The 18,219-nt window shown below is 38.0% G+C and overlaps 1 protein-coding gene across 7 annotated transcripts in view; it reads right to left on the bottom strand.

Moving 5' to 3' along the window:
* Window positions 1-18,219, bottom strand: part of LOC122525358 (stress-activated protein kinase JNK) — a 103,182-nt gene that overhangs the window by 64,576 nt on the left and 20,387 nt on the right. For 2 of the 7 annotated variants that reach the window (XM_043648095.1, XM_043648097.1), the window contains one exon: window positions 3,832-4,665. The exons of 3 other annotated variants lie outside the window; for them this stretch is intronic. The gene's annotated coding sequence lies outside the window, so the exon portion shown is untranslated. Of the gene's footprint in view, window positions 1-3,831; window positions 4,666-4,873; window positions 4,968-18,219 lie in introns of those variants that run through there. 2 more of the 7 variants (XM_043648094.1, XM_043648098.1) reach the window with 2 other exon arrangements.

Below are 18,219 nucleotides of genomic sequence, written 5' to 3'. Positions count from 1 at the left end.
CTTTTTTTTTACTACTTCCTAAAAATAAATTTATCGAGATAGAGAGAGAGAGAGAGAGAGAGAGAGAGAAAAGAACGGGCGTACGTTTTTAATTGCTAGAAAAGATATTTGCATAAGAATATATTTTTAGAAGTAGAATCGTGATTTGGTTAGAGTCGTTGGAATTTCAAAGACTTGGAACGAAAGGAGGAAGCAAGGGTAGGTAAATTCGAGGAAGATTGGAGAAGGAGGTCGTAGAACGACGACAGGAGTGGTCTATCTAGACGTTCGCGTTACTTGCTTGCTTGCTTGCTTGCCTGCTTGCTTTTACGAGAGACTAGTCGCTGGAAAAATCAATAGTTAGCTATGTGTGTTAGTATTATTTCACGGTATACATGTTCTCTCTCTCTCTCTGTCTTTCTTTTTCTCTCTCACTTTTTCCCCAGACCACCCTCTTCCTCGTCGAAGCTTGCATGTCGAAGCGAACCACTAAAAGAGGGGCATTCCGCACGAGTACACAGGGCCAAGCGTTTCTTCGATACTCAGGTGACACCAATGGTGACAATCTTACAATATTAATATTATAATCCTGACATTTCATTTACAATCATTTTCTTTCGATCTGTGTAAGCCGGAAATAATTCAACAAACTTTTATTAAAAATCATCTCCCCTTAAAAAATCTGGAAAAAGTAATGATCCTTTTCTAATGCGAAAGGAACGACGCTGACATTTCGATTTACACGACATTTTTCCCGTTTACCAGCACCACTGGCTCGAACCAAAAGGGCTCAAATATTTCTTACGATTTTGATGTATCTTGAAATGGCGAAAAATGTTAAGAAAAGGATCTGTGTGTGTGTGTGTGTGTGTGCTGGTTGTGTAGTAGACGGCTTTTCTTTTCTTCGAATTCTATTTCTACGCGGATTGAAGGAGTTACTTGAAAGTCTTGGGCGATATCGTTAGAAGGAATAATAAGCGTCGCAAAACCTTATCGTTCAACGAAAGAACCCTCTCCGACGACGACGACGACGACATCAACGTACGAGAGATGTTGCAAACGAGCGACTGAGAACTCTCATAAAAAAGCTAACTAATGGATCTTCTCGTTTCTTAGACAGCGGAAACTGAAATTTATCTAGGGAAAAAAGAAAAACGTATACGAATACAACTCGTAATGTTCCCATTCGTAATACGCGCGAATGGAATTTCAAAGGAATGATTACTAATAGATGTTACAAAGATTACCAACGATTTCTATTAATTTAATTCTCGGTTGATCGGTAGAAATGCGATGAAAATTTTGAAACATTCCTTTAGGACGAATTCAAATAAAAATATATACTCTCTCTCGAGAGAGAGAGAGAGTGAGACGTAAAGTCGCGCGACACGATAAATCGGCACGTCGACTTGAGTTAAAGTCCTGTTAAACGGCTCTACTAAAGAAAGAGAGAGATAGAGAATCGTAAACGACGATAAAGGGGGACGGTTCGCCTTAACAAACGATCGGACCCCTGGACTGTCGTGGATTTAGACCGTTGACGACGTAATTCGATCGGTCGTGTTTACACGCTCGGATTATGTAACTTGAGCGATAGCATCGATGAATCTCAGTCGGCTTAAATTCGCTCTGAAAAGCAACGTAATTCGGAAGCTTCAAAAGCGGGAAACACACAAATGCACGGAAATGCATCAAATTAGTATCCGATTACCTCGTTGATCTTTCAAATGATAATCCTTTGACGTTTCGCGTCGTCAAAGAAAAAAATACTAATAAAGTCATCATCCAATTACATTTATAAAATAAAATAAAATCAAATGTATACACCGAGCAAATATTATTCCTTAAACGCGAAATAAAATATACGAACGTGTAATTTATTTACATTAATATTAAAAGTTATAAGAGGTGTCATTAAATTAATGAAACCGACACGATAATTAAAGCGAGAACAAATATACCTAGAAAAACAGAACGAGAAATGAAAGATTTCAATTAATTAGACTGATAAATATTTTCTCTCTATCGACGGAAACACCTACGCTCGTAGTTTCGTTCGTTCGTTCGTTCGTTGATTTCTGGTCAGATTCCAGAACTGTTTATGCGTCTTTACGACACAAAGTATACACAGACGAGCGTTTTCGAAGCTTGCCAAAAGTGTGTTGGTGAAGCGTGTCGTTAAAAGAAGACGAGGGGCTTATTCGGTTTTCTTGCAAATTCCACGAGATGTTTATACGGCTAGATTCCTTTTTACCAAACTACCTTCGCCTAAAGGAATAAACGTTTGTGACTAACTAACTAACCAATTAATTAACTAACAACATTACCGACGATACAAGAAACTTGTTCGTTTATATATTCTCATTTATTTTCATTCCTTTGTAACGCAAGAACGCTTATATAGGTGTGAATTCTTTTTAAATTATTAATTAAGCGAAACAGCTGGCCAAAAGATTTTCTAACATCACAGAAGAGAATTAGATAAATGCGCGTGTATATTTGTATGTGTGTGTTTGTGTATGCGCGCGTGTCTAATCTTTGGAACACTTGCAAAAATGTTGCAATGCTTATTTAACAAAATGCGAGCGATTATTTAATGTAAACCTTTGATAATTGTAAAATATGAGGTAAACTAATTTTGTCTGTATATATATATATGTGTGTGTATTTGTGCGTGTGCGTGTTTATTTCGTAAAAATGAAAGATGTTTGTAAGGAAGAAGAGATTTCAACGATGACTTCATGCGTCCGCTTAACCTTCGACAACCGAGACGTTTATTTTTTCTTTTCGTGTTAACTACGAGAGAGGAATGCGAGCATAATGTTATCAACAAAAGATTCACCTAAGGCAGACACATATGTGTATGGATATACACGTTTGTATCCGATCGATTCAAAAACTATGCACGGCAACGTTTAAAATCAATATTATTTTTTACGGCTTTAATAGAATGTACGAAACGATAACATTTACATAGAATATTGTAGTAAACTCTCGATAGTATATAGAATTTGTACATGTACAGCAAATAACGAAAATATCTCAATACTTCCTGCAAAATCAAACAAAGTACATACCAATATAATGTAAATGAATCGATATTCTGTGTGATTTAAAAAAGAACAACAAAAATATAAATATGATTCTGTATTTAATTTTGACAATACTTTGCGTAAAATATTGAACGATTTGATAAATGTGAACAATTTAAAAAATGAACGCAAATGTTATTGCATTGCATTACCAAATCGTTTTAAACTATAGCTAGAGAAAGAGAGAAAGAGAGAGATAACAAAAAACAGGTGTACGGTATACGCTTTGTAAGCTACACTTTTATCTTTCGCTCGTGGTTGATGTTTGTGCTTGGTGAAGAGAGAGAGAGAGGGAGAGAGAAAAAAGATAATCTCGTCCTACTGCAAATAGCAAATAAAGCGAACAGCCACGTGTACGTACGTGTATACGCCGACACAAACGAAACAGATAAGTGTACAACCAAACAAATACCGTCAATGTTTTTTACGAACTGTGCTGCTGTTAAATCGATGACTGCTTTCGAACGAAAGATAGAAATTTTCAACTAATCTATCAATGTAATCTCTTTCTCTCTTATCAAATTCGAATAAATGTTTGTACTGGAAATATTTCTCATGCAAATATTACGAACGAAATGTCAATAGTTAAATTAAAATAATAACATAATTGATAGCTGAAAAGATTAATTATGACAAATACGGTAAAAAGATTGTTGACTTGAAATTATTTAAATTAGAGTCGATATAGTAATTGAGTGATATAATAAATAAAATAATTTTTGAATGAGAATAATATCTGCGAAGCGACGGATCGGCCTACCTCGTAAATATCGATCCCTTTTTCCCTCGAAGAAGAGCGTGGATGACGTTGCTGTAGAATACAAACGACGACGACGACGACGACGACGACGACGACGAGAACGAGGACGACGATATTAGATGAAATGAAGGAAATACGTAAGGTGGTAGTTGACCAAGAGAAGGCAGTAGTACGAATCTTGCATTGGTCAAACTTCTTCGGACACAAATAGAAATAGACAGAGAAGGGGATAGATTAATAAAGAATATACAATTGGACGATAGTCCTTTGAATTAACAAATGGACATTGTTAGAAACATGAGGACGGCATAACTGTAACTTGTCACTTTTCAATTGAAAATATTATTCGTACATTTTCACTACGACGACGACGACAACGACGACACACGTGCTCGGAATAATCTTTCTAACCGGTTTCTTTAAGTTCTTCGAAAAATCACCAAGGAAAAATATCACAGTTAAAATCGAATGATGATCTTATTCTTTTCCTCTTCTTTTTCTTCTTCTTCTTCTTCGTCTGCTTATTCTTCTTTTCTAATATAAGATAAAATCAAAATAAACACATCGATTATCTAGTCGGCAAATACACGTATATAATATGTATGTATATAACGTTGGAAGCACACACGTTTATTTCTTGCTTCGAGTTCTTTTCTTAATTTCTCTTTTTATCAATAATATTCGCGCGCATAATGTTTTATTTTAATAGAAAAACAAATAATCGTACGTTAGTATAATTGATTCGTTAATCGTTCACTTCCTCTTGATAACACTTGCTTTCTCCTTTCTTCTTCTTCTTCTTCTTCTCTTTCGGCAATGATGATTACATATCACCTGCGTGTAACGTATAATTAAAATATTTCTTTGACACTAGTTGATATGAGAGGGGAAGGGGAGGGGAAAAACAAATAATGATTCGATAAAAAATTAGTAATAAATATGTGCGATAGATAGAAAGATGGAAGGGTGGAAAGAAGGTAAGAAAGATGAGAAAGAGAGAGAGAGAGAGAGAAACGAGCGGCGGTACGAATCGTAAACGCACCCCGAATACACGACGAGAATAAAGATGCGACGCGCGCTAAGGGCCACGCACGACTAACCGGACTCGGGGAAGTTCGGGGTTAGCGCGTGCGCGTCAGCCAAACTCGCGTCGAGCCGCCGATACTATAACGCAACGTGGTAGGGGAAAGAGAGTAGTGGGGGTACCCGGCCAAGCACCCTTTCGAGTATACTATTCTTCGATATACTGATTACAAAAACTATTGTTTTCCTTTTTTTCTATTTTTTCTTTTTACCTTTCCTTCTTCTAATTCCAACGATTTAATATATAAACGTTTCTTTAATTTCATTAATTTCATTTTTAAATCTAAATCGAATAAATTTTGTCTACATTTTATCGAACATTTGAATTATCGAAGCGTTGAAATCATCGATACGAAAGTTCTACACGGGTCAGCCATTAAAATATGAAACGTTTGTCTCGTATATTCCATTGATATATCGCACATAATCGATCTCATTTCTCTCGAACATGTTTTAGATCTTACCCCGAACGTTTTTAACGTGGAAAGAGTAACCTTTTTAAATTTTTTATCTTTATCCTTCGAGAGGAGAATTCTTTAAATGATTTACGTTTATGTAAAGTTTTTTTTTCTCTCTCTCTTTTTTTGAACGTAAAATACGCTCGCAACGTTTGCGTAGAAAAACATTTAACACCCGGTATAAATCTAGGAAAGAGATAAGGAAGACAACGATGATTACGATAAAGTATGAAAGCAAATATCTTTCGTTGATCCCGTTGGGATCATTTATTCGATGTAACGTACGATACTGGGGAAAAATCGCATCTAACGATAGTGAAAATGACAAAGAAGGTATCGTCGAACGAATACCTTCGACGAACAAGAACGTGTACGTCATTAATCTAAAAATAAACAAGCCTTTCTCTCTCTTTTTCTCTGTTATCGCACCTATGGATGAGCGATACGATTCTCGATTCAAAGCCCGCATTCCTGTTGAATTAGACATTGATAAAAATATCAAAAAGACAGCGTGGTATGCAGTGATAGCCCGATATGACGATCGTCAAGATATTTGCGGAATACGAACGGTTCGCTTTATACGCTATAACATTATCTATTTTTTATATTTTTATTTTATGGTAAATTAAAAAAAAATAAAGGAAAAAATAAGAAATCGCGTCCTCGAGGTAATACTTTTGGAAATAAGTTTTATGATTTTACAATGACACAAATACGTGTACGTATATTGTACACCACATATACGATTCAAAAAATATTCAAAGAAACATTCGGTTCTCCGATACACCGACTCGCTCTCTCCCTCTCTCTATCTTTTCCAATTCTAGTAGAATAAGAATGTATATTTGAATATCGTTCTCTCCTTTTTCTTCTTTGGTTATCATCCTATGCATGGAGAATACAAGAACTTAGAAGATACGATTGAAAGAATCTTTGAACTATCGATGAGTAGAAAAGTACTATCGCGTATAACGGAAGTCTTCTTTTCGAATATGGTAAAAGTCGATATTACGTCGAATCAAATTTATTCGAATATGTGACTATTCGATCAAATTAATAAGAATATTTTCATCGATTTCCAATAATTATATATCTCCTTACGTAATTACAATTAGGTATTAGTCCATTAATTAAAATTGGATGATTAAAACGAACACGAAGGTAGTACCATTCGTTCAAATTGGAGAGTAAAACTAACGAGAGAAAAAGAGAGAGAGAGAGAGAGAGTAGTCCCAAGTCTGAGAAAAAATAAATCTTATTATTCTTTGAATTTCCGAGTAAGGAAAAAATCCGCGTACAAGAGTGGTGGATTAATTAACGTTGATTAGATACGTGACACCGTGCGTAGGATTCGTTTTACTTTCTAAAGCAATTGTCGGCACCTTTGAACGGGTTTTTCCGACGCGTGAAACGTTTTATTTCTCTCTTTGGTTATTTGCTTCCAAAGATCGAGTAAGGGAAAAGAGAAAGTAACAAATATATTCTAACGAGACAAAAGAGTTTCATTACTTTGAACTGTAAAACAAATGGAGTTCTTATCTCGTCGAACATTACATTGACATATCTATCGAATCTAAAAAAGAAAAATAAGTTGGAAGAAGGAAAGCAACAAATGTGATAAAAGTTTGATAGCACCGAAAGGATAGAAGTTGACGATTTGGAAAGATCGATGGAGGCTCGCGGAAAAAACAGCTCGCTCGGAGAATCTATCGACCTGTTTGCATCGTCGTTGACTATAGTCAACGATGATTTTACGATAGCTCGTTTATGGCATTACGACGATGAATCTACGCGATGCGAGAACAGTTATTGCTATCTGTATCGAATCGTCTTATGGAAATAGGTCAATGAGAATTCTTACGAAATCTTCAAGATCGATGAATATTTTATGATCCGCCAAACGGATAACTTCGCGACAAATCGAACGAGCGAAAAAATTGGAAAAAACTTTAATGGAGAAAATATAAAAGGGTCAGCCAAAGAGAATAAGAAAGCGGATAAAGGTAGTTAGATATTCCTAAAATAACTCATTTGTAATGGATCACGAGTAATTGCAGTCGTCGTTTTAATTCCCGTTTCTATCCCTTCCTATAATAAAGGCGTAACCTAGAAATTAGTCCTTATTGCTTATAATTAGGTTAGACGTTATGAATTTCCTTGGCCACGTAGGCCAATGGTTCGCGTTGCAAAGTGCTACAGGTGATAAGAGTTCTCCGATCGATCTTTTGGTATCGGCTTTGCCACTGAAAAGATAAGGGATGAAAATATATACCCGAGTATTAAACATTTAAATGAATAAGTAAATAAATGTTAATAAAATGAATGAATAAATGAAATCGTAAATGTGTATGATGAACTTTATAGATATTGCGTTAAACGTTCATGCATCATTTCAATATTTTCCTATTCAATTATAATTCACAATGTACGCTTGATATTCCAACTCACGTAAGCGCAGTCGTCGATCGTGACCTACCATGAGATAACCGTGATTGACAGGAGGATAATCTCGGCAGACTATAACGCTACTAGGAAGCAGTTAGGTGTTCTATGCCGTAGCACGTATCACGTAAGATTAATATCGATCGTTCGCGGATAAGATAAGATAGAACGAAGGGACTTTAACTGGGACGTTAGAAGTTTCCTTTCTTTTCAATCTTAACCCATAGACAATAAAGCATCATCGATAGATCCGTACAAAGCAAAAGGAATCTCGCAAGAAGATTTGATCACGGATGACGATGCTAATGACGATGCAGGTGCTGCTACCGATGCCGATTCCAATGATACTTATCGTTTCCTATCTTCGAATAAAAGATTCTATTTTTCTTGATCGTTCATTCGCAAGGAAATACGATTGGCAAACAACTCTGGATGATGAGAATTAACGCCCGCTAGCTGGAGAGAAGTGGCTCGAGTCGAGATTAACGAAACAATGGGAAGAGAGAAAGAGAGAGAGAGAGAGAACTCGCTAAGCTACCGTTAGGAGCCCCGATACGTTTTCAACGAGCAGCAACAACGACGGCCGACCATTCCAAACGCATCGACGAACAAAAGGGAGAAACCAGGGAATGAGCGAAAAAGAGAAGGAGAGATATACACGGAACGATGCAGGTGAATCTCTTTCTTCCTCTCCTTTATTTTTATCTTCACGCCACTTTCGAAGCACGTACGAGAGGAGTCTCGATGAAGTAGACGGGGAGAAATGGGGAACGAGAGGATCGGAGGGGGTGGGATGTGGGTGGCAAACGCATTCCGTTATTGATTCTACCGGCAGTGATTTCGAAGAGGCTTCGCGTAAGCCATTTGCTTGCGAAGTTGAAGAGAAAAGCGTGAGAAGGTGCTAGGTAGCCGGAGGACAAAGGAAGAAGGGACGCTTTATCGGATTCTAACGATGGCGAATCGATAAAATCGTACGAAGGATTTTTTGTTTTCTTCTTTTTCCTTGCCATCGGACCCTCAAAGAATTACCCCTAAAGAAATACGAGAGGTGCGAACAAAGATAAGAGATTTTGCGGAATGCTAATGGTGTTCCTTGCCGAACGAAAATAGATGACGAGTCAAAGGATTAATTAAAAGAATGGAGGAATGTTTGGCGTTGATCGGAGAATCCGAGGGATCGCGATTAACGAAAAAGATGAGTTACGAGATTATTCGCTCCTTCGCATCGACCTATAGGAAGTATGTCACGATTTGTTAAAGCTTCTTAATGACAATCAAAATATATCATTTATTTTTAGAATATTGAAAATTGAATGCGATTGAAAGTATAAAATAAAGAAAATAGTTAGAAGAGAGAAGGATCGAACATATGTAAGAAACGTTAAGAACGACGCAAAGGATTAAAATCCCATCTTGACAAAGCAAGAAAATAATAATAAAACGCGTGTCACAGGGAAGCTTTTTACGTTGAGTTCGGACATCTTTGCCAGGCAATGCTCACTCACGCGTCAAATTATCCTAGCTAAACCCGCGTCAAACTGGAAATTAATCTCGACAGTTATGACAGAGAGAGTGAGAGAGAGAGAGAGAGAGAGAGGAATTCCGGGCCAGTCACCTTTCCAGCTTCGCAGCAGCCATCGATGAAATATTCACCGTTCTCTCGATCGGCTAGGAATAACTAAGAATACCGTCATTCGATTATTATCGCGTGGATTTAAAAAAATACGTAATAAGAAAAAATAATGGATAGAACTTTAAGGATAGTTTTTGGACGCGCGTTTCGCGGCATGACGTAATTGTTCAAATTTCGTTAAAGTCGAAAAGAAACGATTTCGCAAATTGGAACAAGGAAGGAATCTCGCTTTCTCTCTTTCTCTCGTTCTATCTCACTTTGCTCTTAATTGCGCGTCTCCGCTCGTACAGACGGGATATCTGGAAATAACGACAGGAATCTCCGACGACGACGACGACGACGACGACGACGACGTCGTTCGCGGACGGCAAGAAGGAGGAAGAGGAGCAAAAATAAGAGAAATAAAGCGCGACTAATAAGAGAAACAGAGATGGAAGGACGTTGAGACGTCGAAAAATAATTCAATTATGCCACGTACGCTCGATTAGAACAGATGTCGGAATATATAACCGGTGTCGGATTATTTTCGAGTAAATTCCGTTTAAAAAACCTTTGGAAAAGGAAGAAATTCGCGTACGAATAGCGGACTTTGCGGGAATTCGAAATTAGGTGGTTCGATCGTAATAGGAGGGGGGAAGGTTCGATTGTAAAAAAAATAAAAAAAAAGAAAAGAAGAAAAATGGAAAAAATGCGTAGTCTACGGTGATTTTCAATTTGTAGGTGCTTTCATTAGGAATGCCGACGTCTTAGCTGACTGCCTACCATCATTTATGGCAGCCACCTGCTGTTATTATGCGCGCGCGCTTGTTCGAATTCGCGTATAGTTGGAAGGCGATATTTCCAAGCGGTTATTCGGCATGGCCCGCTGTTTATTATCGTCCTGGCATACCGTGGCTAACGATCCCTAACGCCGACGTGCGTTACTTTGTCAGATGTGGCGGATGCCGTGGCATTCCTCCTTACGCACCACCCTATGTGTGCGTCTGTCTCTAGTCTATTTCTTTCTTTTACTCAAACTCAAACTTCTCCCTATTCCAATTTGTACAATCCAGAAACGAAGCAGAGCTCGAACGAGTTAACGAGTCCACGCTCTTTTTTCTTTTTCTTCTTTTTTTTCTTCTTCTTCTTCTTCTTATTATTATTATTATTGCTTTCTTTTTTCTTTATTTACACCATGGTAGACGCGTTTTATTCGATTTATCCCATAGCAGCGTGGAATATCAAAGTTATGAAGAAAAAGAAGCACTCGGTGTGCTTTTAAAAAACAGGGAAAAATATTCGAGATACCGGACGATATTTGGAACTTCCTCGACATCAGGAGAACAAAATCTACGAGGGTGTTTCCATACGATAGGGGATAGGAAAGGATAAGAAATAGGGTAAATGCGTGCCGTAAATTTTCATGCGAGCCAACGAAGAAAAGATACCTATAAAAAAAAGAAAGAAAAAAAAATGTGATATGAATTAACGACTGGAGAGCGAGAGAGCGAGAGAGAGGAACGAAAATCATATGGGGAAATATTTCGAGTTAAAGAGAATACGAAAGCTGTATCTTTCTTTTTTATGTCGGAAATAAATTCCCATTGTTTGCGAATTACATTAGGAACATAAGGAAATGAATAATCAGATAAAAATAAATTTGTTGAATAATTTGCAATTTTCCAACGTTCGTTTGCACGGACTAATGTCATACACGGTTGCTGGCTAGCGATGTCGATCGATATGCCATAAATAATGGATATACCTAACGTGAACGAAGCCGTACATCTTATATAAATATATTTATAAGTAGTTATAACTTTCCAAAGGATATTCTCTCTCTCTCTCTTTCTCTTTCTCTTTCTCGTCCTTTTTTTTCACGAGTATCCTCGTGAATTTTAATAAGGCACCGTGGCCTAACGCGTCATTAAAATCGTTCATGCTTAAAATTTAAAAAAAACAAAAAAATAAAATATAAATAATATTTAACTTCTTCAGTATGTGTTATCCTTCATATATTATTGAAATACCGATCGATCTTAACGCAGATCTTAGGATAAAATGACTGCGATCCATCTTCCTTTTTCTCTTGATTTAATTTTGTTTTTTTCTTGTTCTGATTTCATACAACGTAGGAAGATATTTTTGTATCGATCGTAAATAACGAGATGACTCGGCAAAAGTGCGTAGATTTTTAATCTATTTACGTAAAAAAAGCACCCTCTCCGTTTGTACTAAAGTTTGGAGATAGGTCGAATCTCGAATGAAATTTCCCTTCATTGTTCGTCGATCTCTCGAAGGACGCGAGACGTCTGCTCGAGTAATCCTTTACGATCCTTTTATAATGCACGAACTTGTGTATCCTCCGACAACGCGTGCTTACTTTCTTCTTCTTTTTCTGATAGGATAAAGATTTAAAAACTCCTCGAGAATTACCTTGGCATTCGTGGCGTTGTAAAACGTGGAGAAGTGGATCCCCTAAAAGCGAAAGAAAATGGAGGGAACCGTCCTTCGAAGACATCCGAAGAGATTGCAAAGGTACGTTCGATGGTACGTACAAGTACTTCCTTCCTTCCTTCCTTCTCTCTGTTTCTTTTTTTTTTCTACTATCCAGAGTTCGTTCTCGTACTCGGTACGATACAACCTTACGATACAACCCAAGGAAACTTCTATCCTGATCGTAAGAAGCCATCGTAAGAAGACGATTTTACGTGGACGAGAAGAAACTTGGCGAAACGGAATGAGCCTTGTTTTCTTCCTCTTCTTCCTCTCTTTTTATTTTTATTTTTCTTCTTTCTACTTCTACGACCATCTATCTCCTTCTAACTTTTTCCTTTTTCCCAACGACTAAAACCATTTACCATGTGTGCCGGCTAAAAACTTCGAGTAAAAGGAACTTATTACGAAATTGGATTAATCTTTGAAAATCTTTTTACGATAACAAATAATTTGTTTAAATGAAGTAGGTGCAAATGTTCCCTCCCCCCCGGTGATACGAATTCTCAAAATAAAAATGTACATGTGAAAAGAGAATATATAAAAAAAGGTAAAAAAAAAGAAAGATAAAATCTAGTTTCTGTCTCTCAAAGACTTCTACCCGCAGGTCATACGTTTATCGTCAATTACTATCTCGCAATAACGTGCCTCTCATCGTGTCCCCGTACAAAGAAAATTGCTTCACGTTATTTTTCATGATTACGAGAAAACTACAGAAAGATTTTCTCAATTTTCTCCCTCTCTCTTCTACACACGCACACACACGTACACACAATCAGAACGAGTAGGAACGAGATTCTCCTACCGTTATCGTCACGTACCTACCAAACACATTTTCCTCTCGATAGCTCGAAATCGAGTTCCGAGCCTGATCTGCTGGTATGCTTGCATTATCTTCACGGATAGAGGAAAATTCATGGAACCATGGGAATTCGAAAAAGAAATTGACCTTAATATTATTGATAATAACGAGCGAAATCAAACCAATTGAAATAAATTTGTATTATCCTTTCCTCTAATATCGATAGCAAATTTTGTTCTTTAACAGCTGAACTTGTAAAATAAAATTCAATTGAAATTATATTAAAATGCGAATTTCATTGTACTGTTCTTGGAATATCAGGAAATACGCGAAGGAGATATCAATGCCTGTATAGAACACATCGATTAGTTCGAGTTCCTATCAAAGGATCCTCTCATTATAGTCTAGGATTAATTTAGCCAATCGATAACAGACACCTGTTTAGAGACGCAGCAATTTCTGACAGCGCGACTAAAAGGATTAGGTTAAAGTTAAAGGGGAAAAAAAAAGAAATCTTATTATTAGCCCGTTGAATAATTAGCTAAGGAAAATTCTAGGCAAAGGAATAAAATTGTCCTGCCGGGAGAAACTCGAGTGACATTGAAATTTGCATAACAGGCGGTTTCACGGTAAAACTTTGGCAGGAGTTTGCGGTTGGTTAAACGTCCAAGCGGAAAACATAGAAGAAAACTTTAAGGTCGAGGATCAATTTAACCGCCATTGATTGCCAAGAAATAAATTCCTCGAATTTATCGAGTTTCAAAATTCTACTTTCATAATTATCGTCGGGATCACCGTGATTTAATGAGATATATATATATAATATATTTAAAAGAAAGCAAAACAAGAGAGAAAAAACAAAGAGAAAGTAAGAACAACGATTACCCCGACACGAGAAAGATTTTATAGAGCAAAGTAAAAAAAGGGGTTCGTTGCAAGTGAACGCAGTTGTGATCGATGTTCTTCGATACCTCGTAGCTCAGGGTAAAATCAGCAGTCTCACTCTTCGGCTATTACTTTTCTTTCCATTTCCTTTCGTTTCCCATTTCATACGTCAAAAGGCACTCCTTAAAATACTCCCTCAAAGTTCAACGATCTATCCTTGACTTTTAAAAGCTCTCTCTCTCTCTCTCTCAATAAGATTATTATTTTTTCTCGTTGAAAAATCTTGTTTCTCTGAGTTATCAAACAACAGAAATAAAGTAAGTATACTCCCCTCCCACCAAAAAAAAAAAGAGAGAAAAAAACGGAGAAAGTTTTTTTTTATTTCGACAGTCTAATCTTCTTGAAACACTGTTCTACTTGTCCCGGAACGTGTAACAAGGTAGGAGTCCGTAAGCAGCCTTGCTACTGAAGGGATCTACTCCAACGTTATTTACGATTCAAGTCATGCACATCGCATGCTTTATTAATTAATAAACACACCCTGGATAACACGGCATGCCCTTATGCTCTCTCGCAAAGGCTCTTTTGAGTTAGAGTCTCGCAACGCCACAACGGCAACGGCAACGGCAACGGCAACGTGACACTGTTTTATGCTCGATTCCGCATACGAATGATTCGTAATAATAAAAGTTAAGACAAAAATCGCGTTGAAACGATGAACGGTTGAAATAGTTCTGCATTGAAAAATTATGCAAAAATATATTATAAATAAATTCTTATTATCCAATCGCGAAAAGCAGAATTTAAGTTACTCGCGAACGATCTCTCGTAAAATCTATGAGATATGTTTGGCGAAAAGACATTTTTACGAGTTCTACTATCCGATCGCGCACCTGTGTCGAGATCCGAGTGAATAATAAAACAGAATTTTGATTATTTTCACTTTGGATTTTGATTAGGCACTTACATTGAAAAATCGATGCGTCATCATTTTAACCGATCGTTGATTCGCGTTTGAATAGTAGATAATTACTGAAATATCAATTCATAAATAAGCTTTTTCAATGGTCAATGGCCGTGTTAATTCCTCATTGACGTTAAGCGCAATTACATTTATCTTTGACGTAACGTGTCGCGTTGTTTACCAACCCCACCCACTGACTTCCTCTCCACTATTCATTAGAAGCATCGAACGAGGCGCATCCCGCAGTCTTTATTCATGAATTTCATTTCACGCTCAAATAAAAGTTCCTTTATTTAAGGTATTTCAATTAAATCTAAACAACAAATAAACATCAAACATTTTCGAATACTCGAAACTGCTCTCGCGCGAGATAGCGATGGAAAAAATTTATTCGAACGCACCGATTCAAAGTCTATTATTATTAATAATAATAATAATAATACATCGAAATGGTAAAAAATTAAAATTGCAATGTTTCATCCAAATTACTCGAGGATTGAATTAATGAAATTTCAATAATTATTTGACTAACCGCAAAGCAACCATATCTTCAAATATGTATGAACTTTATGAATATAAAAAATAAACCAACAGAGAGGGAGGGTAAGAGAAATTTGTGGAACGGGAGACAAGAAGAGCTACGTAAACGTGTCTAAAAGAGAGAGAGAGAGAGAGGGTGGAAAAAGAGAGGTAGGGGATGAAATCGATAAACCAAGATGGCGGTTCACAGTGCCGCAGAGTACCGCAGCCAAGCTACCACGAGATTATCCTCGGCTGCTCGACCTACCCATAGCACGGTTACAGATATATGTCGGCCGCATTGTCGTAATCACGATGGTGAGCTTTACCCTCTCGCATCAGTTGTTATCTCTCTCGCTCTCTCGAACCCTTCCACGCACTCTCTCTCCATCTTTCATACCCTTTATACCTTTCGCTATCGTCGAATAAAACAAAGTCGCGGCGATAATAAATCGTCGATATAAAAACCCCTAAGACTATTTCTCTTCTCGATCTTCTTAATCTCGACGATGTATCCACGTGGGCCGATCGTACGATAGTCTTACGCCACTGGTCGATGTACCAAGGCAGTGATAGAAACCCGTCTGTGGTCAGCCGGTCGACTCCTGCCAGACTCCGAATTAACCGAACCATTTGCGATGCTACCGATATTTTTCTCCGCGATCTTTTTTAAACACATCGATGAAGACAAAAATATGATTTTTTGAAAATAATACGATTCGAGTGGTAGGATGATAAAGAAAATAAAGGATAAGAGTTTTATTTTTCGTAGAAAGGACAAAAAGAAAAGCGTTAAGCTTTATTCCGATTAAAGTCAATATTTTCTGACTGGTTGGGTTACGAGATGATGAAAAAGAGAATTTCAAAGGAAGGGAGAAAAAGAGAAGGGGAAACTCGGAGAAGGTCCATTTGGAGAAGAAATCGAATGAAAAATAAAAATGAGAATTCTATCGCGTGTTGGGGGAGGCGGGCGGATGTTGGAAGGTGGAGCAATGCTTCGGATGTTTCTTTGCTATAAAATTCTCGCGAAATGCGACTTCAGCTCCTCTCTGTTTTTACCTTTCTTTCAGTCTTTCTTTCTTTCCATTCGATCTGAAGAAGCCGACGCGCGTCGTAAGCGGGAAAGATAATTCCACCTTCCCATCCCGAAGTCCCAACAACTCCTCGTCTTCTTTCGATATCGCGTTACTCTTTTCGTTCCAACACACAGCATCCAATCCTCTTCTCGAAGAAAGGAAAGACAGAGAGAAAGAGAAATAGAAAGAGAAAGAGAAGCAGCAAGCTTGCTAGCTTGCTCGGCAGCTTGCTCGCTCGCTAGTTCCTCCTAGTGGGTTGCGTTCGATCCGCATGCTCGACTTGTTTCTCGCTCGTGAGGAAAATTCCCGACGTTGTAAGCCACTCTCATCTCGAGTTCCATCCGCGCCCGATGTGTAACGCCTTTATATCACGCGTAGTAGATGACGTGCAACGTAAGTAACGTACTTCTCCTTCTTCCTATGAAAAGAACGAGTGCTATTACACCCTGACGTAAGAAACTACTATAGAGTTAAGAGCTTTCTCCTCTTCTACCTCTACGATAGATTCCACACACAAAAATGTCATATGGGAACGCGTTCTTGCTCAGCATTTCGCTACACTTTTTTTGACCAATAACATTTTATCTCTTTCGAATTTAATATTGTAACCCGAGCCAGCCAGAGCTTTATTGGAATGGTTCGATGCTGTAAAACTCGGGGAGATCAGAGATCATTCGAATACGAATCGATGAACGAGATTTTATTTCAAATCAATTTTTATATTCTTCAAAAAAGTATAGATAATAGAAAATATACCGACGAAAGCTTCTACTTTTCTTTTCTATATATATATTTCTGAAGGAAACGTAGCAGTCGGTAGTAGTTTGTACAGAGATACAAGGCAGTTGTTTACGAAGAGATCAGAGAACGCGGGTGTAATCCTACTTCGTACGACTTTGTCCTCTCTCTCTCCCTCTTCCTCTCTTTCCATCTTCCTCCGTTAGGTCGTGTTTGCCGGACACATTTCTCCTCCGCTATACACCAATCCTGTCCCTTGGTCCGAAGTAAGCTCGGAAGCAAGCTTGGAAGCAACCTCCCCTACGACCGTTCGACTACCTCTTTGTTCATCCGTATTCACTGGCACTCTCCCTCCCTTCCTCCCTTCGTGTCTTTTCTACCCTTCGTCGTTGGTAGATGCGACGACTGCTGCCAAGGACATTGTATCGATTCGTCGTTACCGTCAATTCTACGAATCAAATGCAATAATACGACTGCACGTCTATCAAACTTTGTCAATTTATCTATGAACGTTCCTTTAGAAAGACGAGGAGAAATTGTTTAAGAACCCGGGTATCGAAGGGATACGGGGATGATGATATCGATATAAGAAACGATAAGAATTTGAAGATAAAAAAGAAAAGAAGAAAAAAACAGGAAAGTAGACTGTCGTCTCGTGTCGCGCGCTGTTTAACACTCGAGGAGAAAGACGGCCGTCGTGATGCCGAGAAAGCCGACCCAAGAGACCGTTTACGCGAGATAACTCCAAGAACAGCTTCCGAAGTCGTGTCTCGTATCATGTTGCGAGAAAAAGGCAAACGTGTCCAAGCACGATTTCGAGTGGAAGATATCCGAGAAAGAGCTAGTCTTTCGATCGGTTCGGGATCATGCGATCACGTTTTTTCTATCAGTTCCTCTCATTTATTTTCTCATCCTCCTCTTCTTCTACTACTTTTATTTTCCTCGCGACACGATCGAATTTATACTCGGACGTTCCGTGCTTTCTTTTTTTGTATTTTAAAAAGAGGGGAAAAAAAAGAAAGAAAGAAAGAATAAACGAATCGATGACGATATACGTTAAAGGAGCGAGCACGTGGTCGGTTAACTTTGTATCCATCTCTTTCTCTCTATCCGACACGAGGTAAAGCTCAAAAGTCAACAGCTTCCCGCGACAAACAGCCGCAGCATCGCGTGTCATGAAGGTTGCTAGTCACGCAATGGAAAATGGGTATTAAAGCCGAACCTTCTTTCTACTTCCGTACAATGCACTTTGCTCGCTGCTATCAGTGATAGCACCGACCTGCTTGTTACGACCTCTTTCGCGATATTCGATA

This window comes from Polistes fuscatus, unplaced genomic scaffold (genome assembly GCF_010416935.1).
Source record: "Polistes fuscatus isolate 324 unplaced genomic scaffold, CU_Pfus_HIC Scaffold9, whole genome shotgun sequence".
NCBI lineage: Eukaryota > Metazoa > Arthropoda > Insecta > Hymenoptera > Vespidae > Polistes > Polistes fuscatus.
The sequence above is the reverse complement of the archived record's forward strand: the minus strand, read 5'-3'. Positions and strand labels throughout refer to the sequence as shown.